General features: G+C 40.2%; 1 protein-coding gene across 1 annotated transcript in view; it reads left to right on the top strand.

Moving 5' to 3' along the window:
* The window catches only part of LOC145345358 (CUB and sushi domain-containing protein 1-like), a 1,850,124-nt gene that overhangs the window by 1,022,973 nt on the left and 808,445 nt on the right, over positions 1-18,706 (top strand). The window lies entirely within an intron of this gene.

Below are 18,706 nucleotides of genomic sequence, written 5' to 3'. Positions count from 1 at the left end.
ACCTGCTTAACTCAGATTTTTATCAGGCTCGCCTGGGATTTGACATGTCAAGGGTGAATTGTAACTTTGAATTAACAGACTAGCTGCTATTAATTTTATAGGATCCAAATATATGGTGAAAATAAAAACTGTTTGGGATTTTTTTTGTGGTGGGTGTGAACAAGTTATTACCAATTCATATGGTGTAATGAAGGAGTTATTGGAAAAGATAACGTGAAAGTATTACAGGAATGCATCTGTGCCCTGTCTAGATGACAAACACAAGAAATCAGAGCAAAACTAGGCCACTCTGCCCCTCAACTCTGCCATTCAATAAGATCATAGGTGACCTGTTTACGTTGAGTTTGTGTGGTGAGTTTGAAGTGATCATTGGGATGGATATGTGAAATGCAAGATTTCTTATGTGTATTTGGACTGGGTTTGAGAAAGGTTATCAGTCCCATCACAGAGGGAGTTATAAATCTAAGTTCAGTGTTACCTGGAAGATAGGACAGTTGCTTTGCCTTGGAGAACAATCAGCATCATTTGAAAACCTGGAATGTTTCTATCCACACCTATAAGCAATTGGAAAGGTTGGACTTTCAGACAGAATATGATCCATCTGTCAGGCAGAAAAATTACGAAATTTCATATATAGCATAAAACAAGTTACACATGCCACTCAATTAACTTTGTCCTATATTAGCTGTGATAAATGTACTTCCATTTATTTTTAGCTTATCTTCAGAATCTTGTGAAATTGGGAAATTATAGATTTGTGAAGTCAATGGGATCTATTTTGTGTCATTTAATTTCTTGAGATTTACAATCAGACCAAGCTGTCAGTTCGATTATTTAAATTCCAGCAGACAATCTTAGAATTGAGAAGATTATTTATCCAGGTAGGTTCTTTACTCCAGGAGGTAGAAATACAAGTCTATAAGGAATACAAATATAAAACTGCCTCAGTTTTGAATTTCCAATTACAATGCAAATCTTCTGGCTAACAATACATATTTTGACATTTGATCTTGTCATCAAAGTTTATGTCAATAAAAGGGATGGAATTTAAATTTCAGCTTTCTGAAATCCAATTTCCTAAATTGCATTACGAAGCCACTGTAAGACCCAGTGAAAGCATGTGCTATTTATAACTTTGGATGTGGACTACATTCAATGTTTAATTTTTTGGAACTGTCCTTTATTTAAAAATGGACACGAACAAGATGATTAAGCTGGCAGTCAAGGGTCTGGTGACTTTTCCTTTTTCTGCTTGGACAAAAGACGAACTCATTTCTGAAAATGCCTCTTGAAAATTCTCAAATATGAATGAGTCCTCAGGTTGTAAAGGCCCCTTCCTCATTGGAATGGAAGATATCTCATAAACGTTAGCTGCTAGACGTCTCATAGCTGTGAGGATAGAATGTCAAATAAGGTCTTTCAGTGAATTTATAGACGGTATATTGATGGATTATTAGTCATTTCCCCAGCGTGGATCAGTTACCCTGCCTCCATCCTATTAGTTGGACAATGGAACACATTTCTTACCATCATGTGACTGAAGCTAGCTTCTGACACCAAATCCATTTATTATTGCAAGAGGGAGAGAGAAACCAGTCAATAGACCACACCGACCATCAGCTGCAAGCCACGTGCAGCAGAAAGGCAGTCGACCCCAGTCTTTTAAACTTGGAGAATGTTGCACTCAAAAGCTCTTCCAGCTTTATTCTGACTTCAAAACCAGTTGTAAGTAAACTTGATCTCCTGTTATGACATCACTACAAATGATTAACTTTGTGACCTACTCATCGTCTATCTCTTTGAGACAATCCTACAATAATCCCTGCTATGAGTCTACCAGTTATTGAAACCACCTAAACTATGTGTTTGTGTATGCAAAAGCATGTGTATATACATGTTTACATGTGGACCTCTGGGGTCAATGCATGGATAAATAGTCCTCTTTATTTAAAACCACAAAAGCTTTTTGTTGTTATTTAAAATTACCACTTGCTCTGGGCGTTAAAGGACACACTTACCTTCCTCTCCAACAACCATCCTGATTAAAGAATGGAAGGGACAGTGTACAAATGTTTAATTTCTCATGTGACCCTATCCATAACAACCACATTATCTATTTGTCTATAAACCGTAATTTGAACTGGGTTGAATGGCAGATGAAAATTGTGAGGGCAATTTAACCCCAAAAACAGGTAGGTTTGTGCTGTATGGAAAGTTAAAATGTGAAACAAAGGAAATAATAGTCTAATTCACCTCAATCTTGCCCACTTTCTGTCTGAACAGATTCAGGACAATTGTGGAGGAGGGACTGCGATTTAGCATCAAATTGGTTCTGTTGAGCCATTTTGTTATTGAAAACCCTGAAGGTTTCTATTTTTAACAGATTTTGACTGGTTTTGCCCAGCCTCCCTTGCTTATCAAAAAACTATCCAGCTCAGCCTTGAATCAATTGAATGAGCCAGCTTCCACATTTTCTTGAAAAGCCTAATGACCCTCCTCAAGTATTTCCCCTCATCTCTGTCTTAAGAAGGAGAACTATGTCCCCTTGTTAGGCCCACAGCCTAATGACCCTCCTCAAGTATTTCCCCTCATCTCTGTCTTAAGAAGGAGAACTATGTCCCCTTGTTCTAGCCCCCCCATAAGAAAAAAACATCCTTCCCACATCCCCCTTACCAGTCCTCTCAGAATCTTAAATGTCTCTAAACTCTTCAGATTGAAAGTGGGTGAGATTGAGGTGAATTGGACTATTATTTCACAATAAATGCCATTATTCCATTTGCCTTCGTAAGTCCATGCTACGGTTGCGCTTGTTTGTGATTCATGTGCCTGGAGATCCAGATCACTCTGCACTGCTGAGTTCTACTCTCCATTTAATACTGCTTTTCGATTCTCCTTGCCAAAGTGGACAAATTCATATTTTCCCCACATTATACTCCATCTGCCATTTTTATGCCGCACACTTAGAATCATAGAACCCTTCAGTGCAGAAAGAGGCCCATCGAGTCTGCACCAAACACAATCCCATCCAGTCCCTACGCCCATATCCCTACATATTATACCCACTAATCCCTCTAACCTACGCATCCCTGGACTCTAAGGGGCAATTTCTTAGCGTGGCCAATCAACCTAACCTGCACATCTTTGGACTGTGGGAGGAAACCCACACAGACACGAGGAGAATGTGCAAACTCCACACAGACAGTGACCTGAGCTGGGAATCGAACCCAGGACCCTGGAGCTGTGAAGCAGTGTGCTAACCACTGTGCTCCCGTGCCGCCCTAAACCTATCTATATCCCTTTGTAGGCTTTGTAACCTCCTCTTGGCAACTTACTTTCCTCCCTATTGTGGTATCATCAGCAAATTTAGCTACCGTACATTCAGCCCCTTTATCAAAGTCATTGATATAAATTTAAGTAGCTGAAACCTGAGCCCTGATTACTGTGCCCCTCCATCACTTACAAATTGCCAATTCAATTTATCCCTGCTCTCTGTTTCCTGTCAGCAAACATATTCTCTATGCCTAATTGTATGTTACCCCCAATATCATGAGCTCTTCTTGCTTGTCAGTTCTCAAATTATTGGAGATTTTCCTAAATCTGAATCTAATATACTGGACTGCATGCGTGCAGCAAAGATCACATATTGTGCAGGTTTTACTCCGTACCTGTGAAGGAATTTTGCCATTTTAAATGCTGAGTTTTATTTTTACAGTTACCATTCAAGCACGGCCACATTTTTCATCATTCTCAGAACTTAGGTTATCCAGTGAGTGTCACCCTTGGCTCAGTTGATGGCACTCTTGTGGGTTCCAGTCCCAATCTGGAAACTTCAGCACAAAATTTAGGCTAACTGTTCAGTGCCGTACTGAGGGGGTACTGCACTGTCAGAGATGCTCTCTTTCAAATGCAATGGTCAACCAAAGCTCCATCAGTCTCTCTTGGATGAATTGTTTTGAAGAGCACAGGAATTCTCCCTATTGGCCCCCCGATCCAAGAATTAATTTTGTTCAGAACAGCTTACCTGATCATTAACACATTGCAGTTTTTGGAGGCTTGGTTTTGGCATATTGGCTGTAAGCGGCAGAATCAACACTCCAAAATTACTTAATTGGCTTCAAAGTGGTTTGGCGCCTCCTGTGGTCATGAAAGGTGCTGGATAAGTTCCAGTTTCCTCCTTTTTGAATGGATGCAGAATGAGGTAACTTCTGCCCTTCAATTTCTCTCTGTGTTGATTCAATATAATTTGTTTTTGAAGATTGTATGAGAATTTTTGGAACACAATCCAATTTCTATTGCAATTCCACACATTGCAAAGCGGATTAGTTGATAAATAATTTAAGTTCAATAATCTGCGGAACAATTGCTCTCCACTTCATATGCAGAACATTGCATTAATGTGTGGAAACTCACATTAGTATTCAAATTACATTTAAATTTAGACACTTCTAATTAAAAGTTACTTTTGTGTAATGGTGACGCTTTTGCACTGATCACATGCCAGCTTGTAAATGATAGCCCTGAATGTAAATTTTCAAATATCCCTTGTATTCCACAGAGTCATTGAGATGTGAGACCCACAGCTGTGATTTTCAACAATAGCAACATTCATTTGAATTAAAGAGCATCCTATAAATTGTAGCTAGTTATTATATTCCTGTAGAATGATATCTGATGGGTGTTAGACTATTTAAATCAAGTCCTATGAGTGTGCTGTAAAATCATGAAGACTGAGTTTATGGCATATTAATCTGGGGCAGGTTGTGAGAAGTCTTAAAATATTAATTGATCATTGAGGCTTTCCAGCTGCTGGAGGCACTGGCAGGAAAAGATTTGTGTTTGCGTGAGAGATGAAACCTGGAAGGTTGAGTTAGGAAGTGCAGTGCCATTCTGGGACTGTTATGTATTTGCTGCATCTTGGAACAGAAAGAAGGATCTGTATTTACTACCTCAAGATGTCCCAAAGTGCTTAACAGCCAATGGAATAGTTTTTTTTATAAAGCATTTCACAATTGTAAGGTAGGAAATGTAGAAATCAGTTGGCACACAGCAAGCTCCCACAAAGAGTACTGTGATAAAGATCAAGTCGCAAAGTTATTTGGGGGATAAATGTTAGCCAAGATGCAAAGATAACTCCTCTGTTCTTCATCGAAGCTGACATTAAAACCAGGGGATTTGTTGAGCTGCATTTTTAATTTATATAGTCTTCTTTACAGAGTGTTTGATTCCATTAAGAGAGTGCCACTTAACATGCTCACATTCAATTTCTTCACACTCTACTTTTTGCAGTTAACATTCTGCTTTCAATCACCAGGCGAAATAATTGTTTTGATACAAAACACAAAACATATTTACATTAAAACATTGGCCAGAATGGACTTAAACTTCTCAAGCCCAAACTGTTCTGAGAGTCAGTAATTGACATGAGCGGAGGGACAACACCTTGGGGCAGAAACAAGATCTTTAAAGTTTGTATTCTGGGAATGCTGTGTCAAACATATAGCCTGAGAGTGGAGGAAGATTTCTATTTGTGACTTCTTACATCCGCAGCCAACTTCTGATTCCATCTTGAGAATGTTCCCAGCTACCCATTACATTTTCATTTCGTCCAATTGAAGCCACAGTTAGTATGAAAGTATATGATATCTATTGGATGCCTTCTGACGGCCCACAGAAAGGTTTCACAGGTGGTGACTTGAAACGAGTACCCTACTTTTTTAAATGATAATTTGAATATTTTCCAGCCTTGCTTTCAAGACGGCTGGTTCACCGCAGCTCTGATTTCCCATCTGCAAGTCTAGGTTGGATTATTTGTTGTGCAGGCTGCCCACTCTGTTCACACGACCCTGTCACTGTGATCTTGCAATGAGTTCAGGGCCAGGAATCCCCTTGTATTGCATTGGTGGAGCAGGGGCCCTGGGATTTAGAGGTCCACCTTTTTTCAACATTGGCTTACTGCACTTTAGGACTTGACCCCCATCCCCGACTCCATCAAGCCTTGCCAAAGAAAATTACTTGGTACATCTTTGAATGGATTTTAGAACTGCAAGAAGGTAGAGAGGGATTGGTCAAAATGATGTTTTACCACATTAAAGGCACTAAGTGATGGAATTGTCCTAATCAGAGTTTAATAGTGTGGGTGCTTAGATATTTGTTGAAAAACCACTTAACTTTCTGAATTAATTCATATTCCTTTCCTGAGCGGATGTCATAAGTCTGTTATTTTGTGACTGCACATTTCTCAAACTATCCTCAGACAGTAATGTGTAACCTCAGGGCTTAGAGTGTACGCTCATTATTCGCAGACCCGAAAATGTGGCTCTTTCCATTCAAACTGGCATTATCAAAGAATGGATAAGCTTATATTCTGTTTACAATGCAATGAGCCTAATTCAGTCTGAAGAGCTTGCATCATTTTCTCAATTGTACAGAGACAACACAATGAAATATAAATAACATTTTCATTTATTTTTTCTCTCTGATCACATTGTGTATTATTTTTCATTTGATGTTATTTCGCCTCATCTTTTCCTTTGAACCACTGTCATGCTTCAGAAGTCTTTGACCATTCTTTCACAAAGATCCAGCTATGAATTATTTTAACATCTGTTCAAGTTAAAGCTTTCTTTAAAAGGAGTTTGTTTCTTCGGACAGTTCCATGATGGCTTGTGAATTTGCAATCAGATTATATCTTGAAGTTGTTCTCCCCGGAGTCTAAGCACTGAACAACTCATTAATTTGTTTAAATATTAGATAAGGCACCTCTGAACAGTGTTGGAAAATGCTTTCACTTGTGTCAGTCTGTGACAGGGAAAGACTGCAGGGAGACTGGTTCTGCCTGGTGTTACAGGACTTGCAGAGAAATTAAAAATTCAAGGTGAACCAATGGCAATTGCATGGCAGAAAAGTTGCACATTTTTAATGCTACCAGCCATACAGAAGTTATACCATTTGAACTAAGTGGCTGCTCCATTACAACTACCTCTGTGCATTAGTGATTTTATAAAATTTAACCACTTAATGATTCAAGACCAAGCCCTGTCTGGTCTAATGTTAACCCTGTCCACTTCAAGATGAATCAATCTAAGAGGAGACAATTGCACAGTGGTAATGTTGCTGGACTGGCAATCCAGAGACCCAGGCTAATGTTCTGGGACAAGGGTTCAAATCCCAGCATGGCAGCTGGTGGAATTTAAATTCAATGAATAATCTGGAATTGAAAAGCTAGTCTCAGTAATAATAACCATCAAACCATTTGCAGTTGTAAAAACCCATATGGTTCACTGATGTCCTTCAGGGAGGCAAACCTGCTGTCCTTAACTGCAAGTCGAGATCCACAGCAATGTGGTTGAGTCTTGACTGCCCTCTGAAATATTCAGTTCAACAGCTTTGCCAGCAATGCTCACATTCCATGAAATAAATAAAATACAATGCTGAAGTTCCAGTGATCCCATCACATCGCTCATCAGTACAACCCATTTTCATAAGTAAAATGGATGTGAATGTGTGTCAATAACCATAAATATAAGACCACTAATAGGACTGATGATCCTACTAAATCTGAGAAGGATTCTGCACCAGAGCCAAATTCATAACATTTAATGTTTCACCCCCTGTTTTCCATTCCATTCCCTGCACATGTCCTTTAATGTTACCTTGTTACTCATTCTGACCCATTCGCATTGGCTATTTCACTGTTATTATCAGTTGCTTGAATTCCGTGCCTCTCCCCGCTCTCTACATTGAGAGAATGTAAGGAATGACATTAGAATGTGAAAAAAAAGCTGTATAGAGAGTGGACCATGCTGTTAAATAAGGATACAAAGGGAATATCCAATGATTGCAGTACATTATTTAGAGGTGTGTATTATGGAGATTAAAAGGGAGACTGTCAGAAAGTAGGACGGAATTGGTGGTTTATCGTGACATGTGATAGGCAGTGGGTCACTTCTGGAAGAACCCAGTTGCAAGCCATTTTCATGTTGCAATTGTGCATGATTGGACATGAACCTACCCTCCCAAAAAAATTCACTTTCTGAAAATCTTAAACTTGTTTTTCCATGGTCTCTGGATCTACCCATTCCTGAAGCTCCACAGGCAGCCCACGAAAAGAGTTACAACAAAGTTTGTGCTTGGATCATGCTGGTGTGCAAACTGTTCAGAATAATGCAAGCTCTTTGTGTAAGAGGTGTGAGAGTCTCATTGCAAGGCCTCTAGTCAGTGAAGTCAATAAAATTGTTTGGAAGGCATGGTTTTCTATGTAACTCGCCAAAAGTATCCTGTGCTCTTTCTTCGGCCCTATATAATGGGAAGAGTACTGATTTTGAGTGTTTCTGATCCGAAGTGTGTTGGAATATCTGCATTGGTCATTTAGTGTTTCCTACATTATCTTTGCTCTCTGATTTTCACTTTTTTTCTGGATTTCCTATCTGTAGATAATTGACAGCTACAATGTTGCAACCAAAATTCAAAATTCCTCTGAATTGTTGCTCTTGTTTTGGAAATGAATATGAGGAAGATGAGATCAGATGATGTTTCACAGTGGAGTGGAACTGTCTATAACCATGCTTCCTCAAGGATCCATGTTTAATAAATCATGACAGAACTCTGCTGTGCACCTCGCTCTGCTTCACCAAGCACATAGTTACACAGTTAAGCAATATCCTCCAGTCTGATCTTCAGACAAGGTTAGCAAAAAAAAAGTGATCGCAGTCATACATTTTATTGCACTGGATTTTTCTCAGTGATCAAGTGGAAATTTACGACACAAATTACTCAGCGGTGCCTCAGTGCATATAGTAGGTAAAAATGTCTTGTTTGTCAGTGAGACTCCTCAGATTCCGTCAGTGAAAAGTTGTTGGCGTCATAAGAAGGCGCGACTCTTCCTCAAAGTGGTAAGTTTCCAAAAGTTCTGGTCAATATCCAGACCGCTGCCATGGCCCTTTATCTCTTGATGTGCACATTATCTGTGATAAAGCGGAAAAATATATTAAAGTGAATGCCCTCAACCTGGATGGTAACCACAGCATCTTTTTGTAGCTAGCTTTATCTGAAGAAGGAAGGCGAGATGGATATCCCCTGGGGCAGGGATTTGCAATCTGTGGTGTGGGAGCCACATGTGGCTCTTTAACATTTCATTTGCAACTTTCAATCTTTGCTGGTTGAATTGCATTCATTTGATGAGAACTAACAAAAAATAAGAGTGATGTTTTTTATTGTGAGAATACAGACACTCTTCATTATTAACGCACTTTATGGTTTTGAATGATTATTTTAATGAAAATTATCATAGTACTCAAATAAATAAATGTATCTGACTGGTACAGCTACACCAAGGTTACAGATAATAGGCTACCCCATACCATGGGCGGTGAGCAGCTGTCAAAATCAGCAGCCCACTCACCATTTTTATTGGGTTTGTTAACAAGCTAGTTGCTCTTGATAAAGCACTGCCCATGTCAATAAATGATTGGCATGGGCAGACTGCTTCTCCAAAAAAAATCACAAGGACAGAAAGAAAGGGAGTTCCTACCGTCGTGTCTGCCCTGTGTGGATCAGGCATGGCTCTCTAGATTTGGACTCCCCTTTCTTCCTACCTGCTTACTCCATTAAAAATATCACTGCACCCTCATGCCAATCTTTCCTTAAACTGCTCAAACCTTCCCTGTCCAAGACACTGGATTTGCCTGGTTCTGGGGTCTGTTAAGCCTGCTGCTTCTTCTGAGTTGTAGTGGTGACTGTGACGATTAAATGCACTCTTGGCACTAACAGGACTGATGGAGCTGCTGTCTAATCTGATTGGTCAGCAGCTCTTGACGAAAAGTCTTTCCCAGTGAGGGACAGAAGTTCCACGTTGCCTCGACTTAATTCCCCTGCAGCTCATTATGGCTGCAGGACTGGATAACCTCATGCCAAACTTCCATCTGTGGCAATGAGCTGTCTACCCCCATAATATTCTGCCCAATTTCTTTGGCACAAGGAATAGGTTTTTATGGTGGCAGCCAGAATTGTTTTGAATATTGCTGAAACAATAGCTTATTCTGAGTGTGCTTTTTTTTAATTATGAACATCAGTAGCTGAAAATGTTGTCTTGATTCTATGTATTTGGAGCTAAAGTTTATTTTAAAGTTCACATCACTGACAAAATTGTCATTTGCAAAAGCAAAAAAAAACACTAATTTTAAGTTAGGTCCATTTAATATTTTTCCGTTGATAACGTATATTTGAAGCTGTGCATTATTATAATACATGCAAATTATCCATTCTACCAGAGAGACTTGATAATTCGCGAAGTATTTGGTTGAAAAATATGGAATTTTCACCTTGCTGCTCTGAATAGATTTAGTGTGAAGCAATTTTTCTGAAGATTCTTCAGCTAAAAATAGTTCTGGAAGAATGGGATAGTTCTTATTCTTATTTTCAGATTGCATCAGTCACTTCTTCTGTGGCTAGTGCCAAAGAGCACTATCTTTATCTTAACGCAAATAATAAGTAGTGCTGTAGCATTGTCCAGGGTGACAGCATTTCTGTGAATTTAAGTTGCTTACTGAAAATGCCTTGAGGCCTTATTTCCATCGTTTTTAGATGACAGAAAAGAACAGAAAAATAATTAGTTCATTAGACAACATGGCAATGGTTTTAATCAGGGAGTCAGGAATTTTTGGAAATGCAATGGTAGCAAACGATAAACACATCACATTTTATGAATTTTACATTTAAAATTCATCCTATTGTCTGCAGTATAATATGAGATGTAACATTTCATTAAGTCTCCTCCTGATATTAAATCTGGATCAGTGTCCAAAACACAAAACCTATAAACAAATTTATGTTCACCATTAAGAGTTCATCTGCTCACTCCTGCACAGGCTATGAAGAGATTTCACTGTTGAACTAGCTGAACATATCTCTCAAGCTTTTAACCTAAAGCATCAGGAGATTCCTTGCTTCTATATGGGTTGATTTTTTTGCAGGCTTTCAAGAGATGCAAGCAACAAACAAAAGATTGAATGTTTTTTTTTACGCAAAGCAAAAGTAACTTTGATTGGTCAGTCATTAGGAGTAACAACATCTGTAGCATCCAGGCCTGAAAGTTCCTGCAAAGGACAAGCAGTGATTGTCATAGCATCTTGGCAAAGGCCTGAAGTCAACCTTAGCAAAAGCTTTGCTCCTTGTTTGCAAAGATTTTTGAATGCTTTTACAAATCGCCCTTCAAGGTTAGGTTTTCAGAGATAGAAACATTGGTCACGGTAATCTGTGAGAGACACTAACCTGTGTTCTACATGTGCTGCATGCTGACGTCATACAATAATGTCAGACCAACTCTTAATTTGTTCTTGAGATGTGAGTATCACGACAAGGCCAGGATTTATTACCCATCCCTGTTTCACCTTGAGAAGGTGCTATAGTGAGTGACTATCTGGAACCATTACACCCATTGTGGCATTGGTGCACCGATAGTACATTAGGGAGGGAGTTACAGGATTTTGATACTTCAATGACAGTGATGTAGTTCCAAGGTAGGATAGGATGTGGCTTGGAGAGGAATTTGCAGATGATAAGAACGTAAGAACATCAGACCTATGAGCAGGAGTAGGCCACCTGGCCCTCGAGCCTGCTCCACCATTCAATAAGATCATGGTTGATCTTTTTGTGGACTCAGCTCCACTTACCCGCCCACTCACCATAACCCTTAATTCCTTTACTGTTCAAAATTTTATTTAGCCTGGCCTTAAAAACATTCAATGAGGTAGCCTCAACTGCTTCACTGGGCAGGGAATTCCACAGATTCACAACCCTTTGTATGAAGAAGTTCCTCCTCAACTCAGTCCTTATTTTGGGGCCATGACCCCTAATTCAAGTTTCACTTGCCAGTGGAAACAACTTACTGCTTCGATCTTATCTATTCCCTTCATAATCTTATATGTTTCGATAAGATCTCCCCTCATTCTTCTGAATTCCAATGAGTGTAGCCCCAATCTACTCAGTCTCTCCTCATAAGCCAATCCTCGCAATGCCAGAATCAAACTAATGAATCTTCTTTGCACCCCCTCCAGTGCCAGTATATCCTTTCTCCAGTAAGGAGACCAAAACTGTCCACCAGCACCTTATACAGCTGCAACATAATCTCGCTGCTTTTCAACTCCATCCCTCTAGCAATGAAGGACAACATCCCATTTGTCTTCTTAATTACTGCTGCACCTGCAAACCAACTCCTTGAGATTCCTACACAAGGACACCCAGGTCCCTCTGCACAGCAGCATGCTGCAATTATTTATCATTTAAATAATAATCTATTTTGCTGTTATTCTGACCAAAATGGATGACCTCACATTTACCAATATTACACTCCATCTGCCAGACCCTTGCCCATTCACTTCAACTATTTATATCCCTTTGCAGACTTTCAGCATCCTCTGCACCCTTCCGCTCTGCCACCCATCTTAGTGTCACCTGCAAATTTCGACACGCTGCACTTGGTCCCCAACTCCAAATCATCTATGTAAATCTAACTACAAGTGATAGTGTTTCCATGCACCTGTTGCCTAGATGATCAACTTCTAGGGTTTGAGATATGCTATCAAAGGAGGCTAATCTAGAAATCTAAACCTGAATGAACCGCAGACTTAAAAAAAAATTGAAACTGCAGTGCTGCTACACATCAAATTCCATTCCATAATCGGTAGGTTCACAATAAGTAAAATTGGGGCTATTTACATGCCTGAATGTGGAAAATCGTGCAAGGTTAGTGTCTCTCAGGACTTAACTGTTTCTGTCTTTGGAAAAACCATCTAAGAAGTGGTATGCATGGTGATTTGTGAAAGCATTCAAAGAGTTTTGTAAACTCACCTATAGCTCTCAGCATATTGCATGCTTCAGTGCATTCCATTCAATTGTTTTATTTCTCCCTCCAACATACACCAATTGGACTTCACAAAAATAGCTCTATTTCATCACACCACTCTTGGTTGGTGGTGTATAACTTGTCAGACAGCGAATACATCTGAAAGTGACGAGCAATTGCCTGTATGATTGCATCCTGCAATCTTTCATTGAACTGCTATTGAACAGTGCTCCACCAGTGTGTAATAAATAAATCACTAATGAAAAGACCAAGAGGCACTTAATCTTTTAATTGCAAGTAAATGTATTTTTACGCATAGGTTCTCTTTCATCCCCTCTGTGCTATTAAACTGTGAAATTAAGGGATCCCTATAGTGTATTTAGTTAACAACTGTGTGCATAACAAGAGGAAAATTCATGTCGAGCTAACTGCTTTAATCAACAACCCACATTTGAAGCTAAAGGTTAATTTTGGCCATAAATTTTCTCAAATTATCATAATTGCTACTCATTCAAAGAGATAGCGGCACGTTCTAAAAGCGGGACTTTTGTTTGCTTTTGTGGCTGACAGAACAATTTTATCACGTGGCTGTTCCTTTTGAGCCAGGTCAGTTCATTCTTGGACCAGGTGAATTGAAAAGTCTCGATGGCATGTCATTGCGCTGGGTCACATCAAAGAGGTCTGTCACACTTCCTTCCTCTGAAAACCAGGAGAAGCAAGTGATGGGGCTTGTAAAGATAGCGGAGCTGTGACCTAAGAATGACAGGACAATTTAACTTCTATGTCTGTCGTTAACTTGCATCTTTCAGAATTTAATTTTACCTGATTGCATCACCAATAATAGTAACTTTTCCATGAAAAATGACAGGTTAAGGCAAACAGCTTCTGCAATCATCAACCTTAATCAGAACGAATATTTCTGTGATCATTAATTGATCCAATACAGCGTGAAGAAGACATTGACCTGTAGATTGCACCATGTAATTGATAGACATTGCACAAACACTTAACCTGAATGTATCAAATTCCCATGTTCCTTACTTTAATGGACACATTAATCTGCCTAATAATAACCTGCTTGAAATGGAGGTTCATGCCTTTACTAAAACAGCAAAGGAACTTGATGTATAAGAGTCGTGAATGCTCAGTGAGGGTGTAAATATACACAGTCACATTGTATTAATGCTGGCAGTATTGGTCTGCTATCACAATCTGTAGTGAACCAGTTATAAGCAAAAGACTAAACCCATGAAAGTAGGAAGACAAAGGATCCGTGCGTTCTTGATTCTATTTAGTGACTGATCATCTGTACCTGATAACTGGGCAAGATTCATTGTTTTGGATTACTTTGCTCCTTGTTAGTTTGGCTTTTTTAGAGACGTGTGTATTACAATGAAGTTAGTTTGTTGGAGCTGGAAAGAGACATCAGAGCCACATGGTGGCCAGAGTTTGTAATGACACTCTGAAGGCACATGTTGAAACATCGATGAGAAATTTCAATTCCCAATTTACAGTTACAAAAAAAACCCCATTAAATCATGAAAATGTGAAATAAGATTGTGGTTAATATGTGTTAAAAGATTGCAAAGGCTTGCATTGCATTCTCTCGAGTCTAGAAGACAATGGGATGGTATAATTGAGGAGTTTGGGATGGTTAAGGGAGTTGATTGGAGAGGTAGAGTGAAACAATTTCATGTGGTTTGGGAATCCAGAACAAGGGAAAGTAACCTTAACATTAGACTTGGCGATTTCAGACTGGTATTAGAAATCTGGAATTCTTGGTCCCAAAATGTTAGGCCAATTGAAAATTTCAAAATTTGAAATTGACAGGTTTAATCAGGCAAGGGTATTGAGGGATGTTGGACCAAGTAAGGTCACTGGAGTTGTGATAATCATCAACAATGGTCTAATTAAATGGCAGAACAGACTGAAGTGGCTAAATGGCTTTTTCCTGTGTGGGCATATGCATGGTAGAGTAAAGCAGTATAATGTGGATAAATGTGAGGTTATCCACTTTGGTAGTGTAGGAGGAATAAACAAGGAGTTTTTGAGTCTGTGTCAGACTTCACTAAAATATGCATGAGGGAGAATCAGCCCGGACCCAGTGAAGTCCAATCTGTAGGTAGGCTGATTCTGGAGGTTATGTACCCCTGTCAAGCCCAAGCTATCATGTAATTGTGTATTACTCAGAAAATGTATTGGCTGTTGGTGTAAGTGTTGACCCTCTTTCCCCCAGCTAATCTCAATGCCTCAGTCAGGGCTATGAGTTCTGCCACTTGAGTTGACTTCATTCTGGGAATCTGGCTCCATCTTAGTACTGCACCTGTTCCATCCATGACACCCATGCCACGCGTGGGACCCTCCTCATGGTATTTCCTAGACCCATTTTCAAAAGGTTCCAATACATTCTCTCCTTTCAATGGTTCTTCTGCTGTCCCGTCACTCTCATCTTCATCAACTTCCTCTGCACAACTATCTTCTATACCTTCTTTAACCAGCATTGATGCGGGGTTAAGGGCTGAATTTTTTACAATCTGTATATGTTTATCTGCCAGGAGTAGTATGCTTTCCTACTTGACCCAGCGGCTGTCTGAAACTGCCCTCAGTTTTCCTGCTTCTAGGACCTGCAGTGTGGAATGATAGATTCCAAAAGCGTTTATGGCTTCTAATACCTCTACTTTCCATGTGGCACAATCTAATGCCTGTGTGCGCCACTGTAATTCTGCCACAATGGGGTCCCTTTTCACTGAGCAATGCGCTACTGACCGCATCCTATACCCGTGTTTCTAGCCCACCACTGCCTTGTAATGTCCCCCCTGAATGTCGCAATATAAATGGAAGGGTTATGGTGTTGTATGCTTCAAACTTCTTTTCCACATAATCCTTGACCATTTCTTTTGTTCCTTGTATAATCAGGGTGATCAGTGTTCAACTTGGGCTGCCTCATCTCAGGGAACTGCTAATCCGAAGGCCATGAGGGTGGCACCTTTGTTTCCCCCTACCTATTGGGTGACCCAAGTGCGATCTCTATATGGATGTGGCATGCCTGCCCAAACAGGCATGGGGACCTTTGCCCTCAACAATAGTGGATGTCATTGCTCAACCCATGGGCCTCCCATAATTCATCCAATTTGTCCCAAAAAGGGCATTACCATTTTGCCATTTTACAATGGGTAGTTAATTTGAAATCATCTGCTTTTCCCCTGCTGTAAAGGGTTTTTGGATCTGTTGCTCGGTGGTCTGTCTATCCACTGTTTATCTTACAACTTGTGAAGGGGCGATGGGCTGCAGCTCCTCGTTGGACTATGAAGAGAGACGAAATAGACTGGGTCTGTACTCGTTGGAGTTTAGAAGGATGAGGGGGGATCTTATAGAGACATATAAGATAATGAATGGGATGGAGAGGGTAGAGGTAGAGAGATTCTTCCCGCTCAGAAAGGATAGCAGGACTGGAGGGCACAGCCTCAAGATAAACGGGGGGTAGTTTAGAACGGAATTGAGGAGCAACCTCTTCACTCAAAGGGTGGTGAATCTCTGGAATTCTCTGCCCATTGAAGTGGTGGAGGCTACCTCGCTAAATATATTTAAGTCACGGGTAGATAGGTTTTTGACAGGCAAGGGAATTAAGGGTTATGGGGAGAAAGCGGGAAAGTGGAACTGATCCACTTCAGAACAGCCATGATCTTATTGAATGGCGGGGCAGGCTCGAAGGGCTAGATGGCCTACTCCTGCTCCTATTTCTTATGTTTTTATGTTCTCGTAAGGAGGGGAAATACATAATCGTTCCTGTACTGCCTGCCACTATATGTTTGTTTCATTATGCTGTCTCACTCAACGTTGTCCTCGCTGTACTATGTTTTATACTGTCGGTACTACAGTCCCTGAAAATCTTCCACGTGATGTCTTTCTGTCCCTCTCTCGTGCGCGCCTCACAGCTTCAACTCTGACTTCATGTTGTTCTTTAATTCCTTGAATTTTTAATAGGACCATTGCACCTACTATTCCTTTTCCATATTTATTTTTATCTCGACTCACCCACCATGCCTTCTGTTCAGCTTCAGACAAATTATATCCCTTCTCTCTTATTTTCTTAATTGATTTTATATTCTGATTTACCATCGTCTGTACGATAGACCCCTCGGGGCCCCCATTGTAGATCCCCTACACAGGAGCCTGTCTTAACATTTTTGGCCATCGCAGCCATCCTTAAAGTCTCCCCCTCACGGCTTTATCCTCTCTCAGAATTCTCCTTCATGGCTGCTCCCCCTTGCTGAAAGCGAGACCCCTTTGATTGTCCTACACTCTCCTCTTGCTGAATTCTCTTCCGTGGTTTTACCCTCGCGTGATATTCTTCTTTGCAGCTACTCCTCCTTACTGTAAGTGAGTTCCCACAATCTGTTCTATGCTCAATCCATCCGTGTTGGCATTCTGAGATGTTAATTGGGTATGTCTGCCCATAGTTACGGTGGACCCTGTGTTTTAATCCTTTCTTAGACATTCATTGTCCTGCTGTTAAATGCACACCCTGGATTTGCCCCAATACCGAATTCTGCCTGAGTATTGTAGCAATTATAGGAAGACGGATTAATACCTGAATGGGTGTAAATTGCAAGAGGTGGATACTCAGCAAGACCTCGGTGTCCTTGTGCTGAAAGTAAGCGCGCAGAAACAGCAAGCAGTAAAGAAGGCAAATGCTACGTTCGCCTTCAAAGCGAGAGAATTTGAGTATGCACAAAGGAATGTTTTGCTGCAATTGGAGCAATGGTGAGGTCAGACCAATGCATTGTCTACAGTTTTGGTGTCCTTATCTGAGGAATGATGAAGGATGTTCTTCCTATAGAAAGAGTACAGCAAAGGTTTACCAGGTTGATTCCTGGAATGGCAGGTCTGACATACGAGTCAGTTAGGAGTATATTCAGTGGATTTTAGAAGAGTGAGAGGAAATCTCATAGAAACTTATAAAATTCTAACAGCGTTAGTCGGGATAGATTCAGAAAGTATGTTCCCAATGGTAGGGGAGTCCAGAACTAGGGGTCATAGTTTGAGGATAAGGGGTAAACCTTTTAAGACAGAGGCCATGAAAACTTCCTTCACCCAGAGGGTGGTGAATGCGTGGAATTCATGACCATAGAAGGTAACTGAGGCCAAAACGATGGGTGATTTCAAGATGAAATTAGGTCTAGCTCTTTGGGCTAAAAGGATCAAGGGCTCTGGGGGTAGGGGTGGCGGGGGTGGGTCAGGGTATTGAATTTGATGATCAATCATGATCAAAATGAATATTGGAGCAGGTTCGAAAGGCCAAATGGCCTATTTCTGCTTCTGGTTTCTATGATAAAGATTGACACCTGCACTAATTAATGCTGGTCACTATTATTTAAAAGTGTCATTATCAAGTATTGTGACAACTTTTGCAAAGTTAATCAAAACTATAACACAATCTATAAACCATTATGAGTCCCCTTAATTTCATTAATGAATTTCCAATGGCGGCATTGCTTTGTTCGATTCTGTGATGCTTACACATCTTCCAGATTGGCACTCTTAACAGTTGTAGTCCCACATAATGTTTTAAAAAGCAAAACCTTGCTAGTTAATACAAGGTGATGCTCAATTTGGAGACACTGGTGTAGCTTCCCGTCTTCCTCTCCATAATCTTATGGAATCCATCCTTTGCTCATCGGTAATGGTTCAACAATGTCCTGATAGTTTCTAGAGTTGCCCAATGATGTATTTGATCTGTTGTTGGGAGTGAGGAACACGGATTCATGTTATCTTACCTGGCTATTAAAGATATTTTTCAGATGGAATCAAAAATGATCCTGTTTTGTAATTAGGGATGAATGAGCCACTTTCTCGTGCAGGGAT

This window comes from Carcharhinus amblyrhynchos, chromosome 7, assembly GCF_965287045.1.
Source record: "Carcharhinus amblyrhynchos chromosome 7, sCarAmb.v2.hapA, whole genome shotgun sequence".
In the NCBI taxonomy this organism is placed as follows: Eukaryota; Metazoa; Chordata; class Chondrichthyes; order Carcharhiniformes; family Carcharhinidae; genus Carcharhinus; species Carcharhinus amblyrhynchos.
This window is presented reverse-complemented; position numbering and strand designations above follow the sequence as displayed.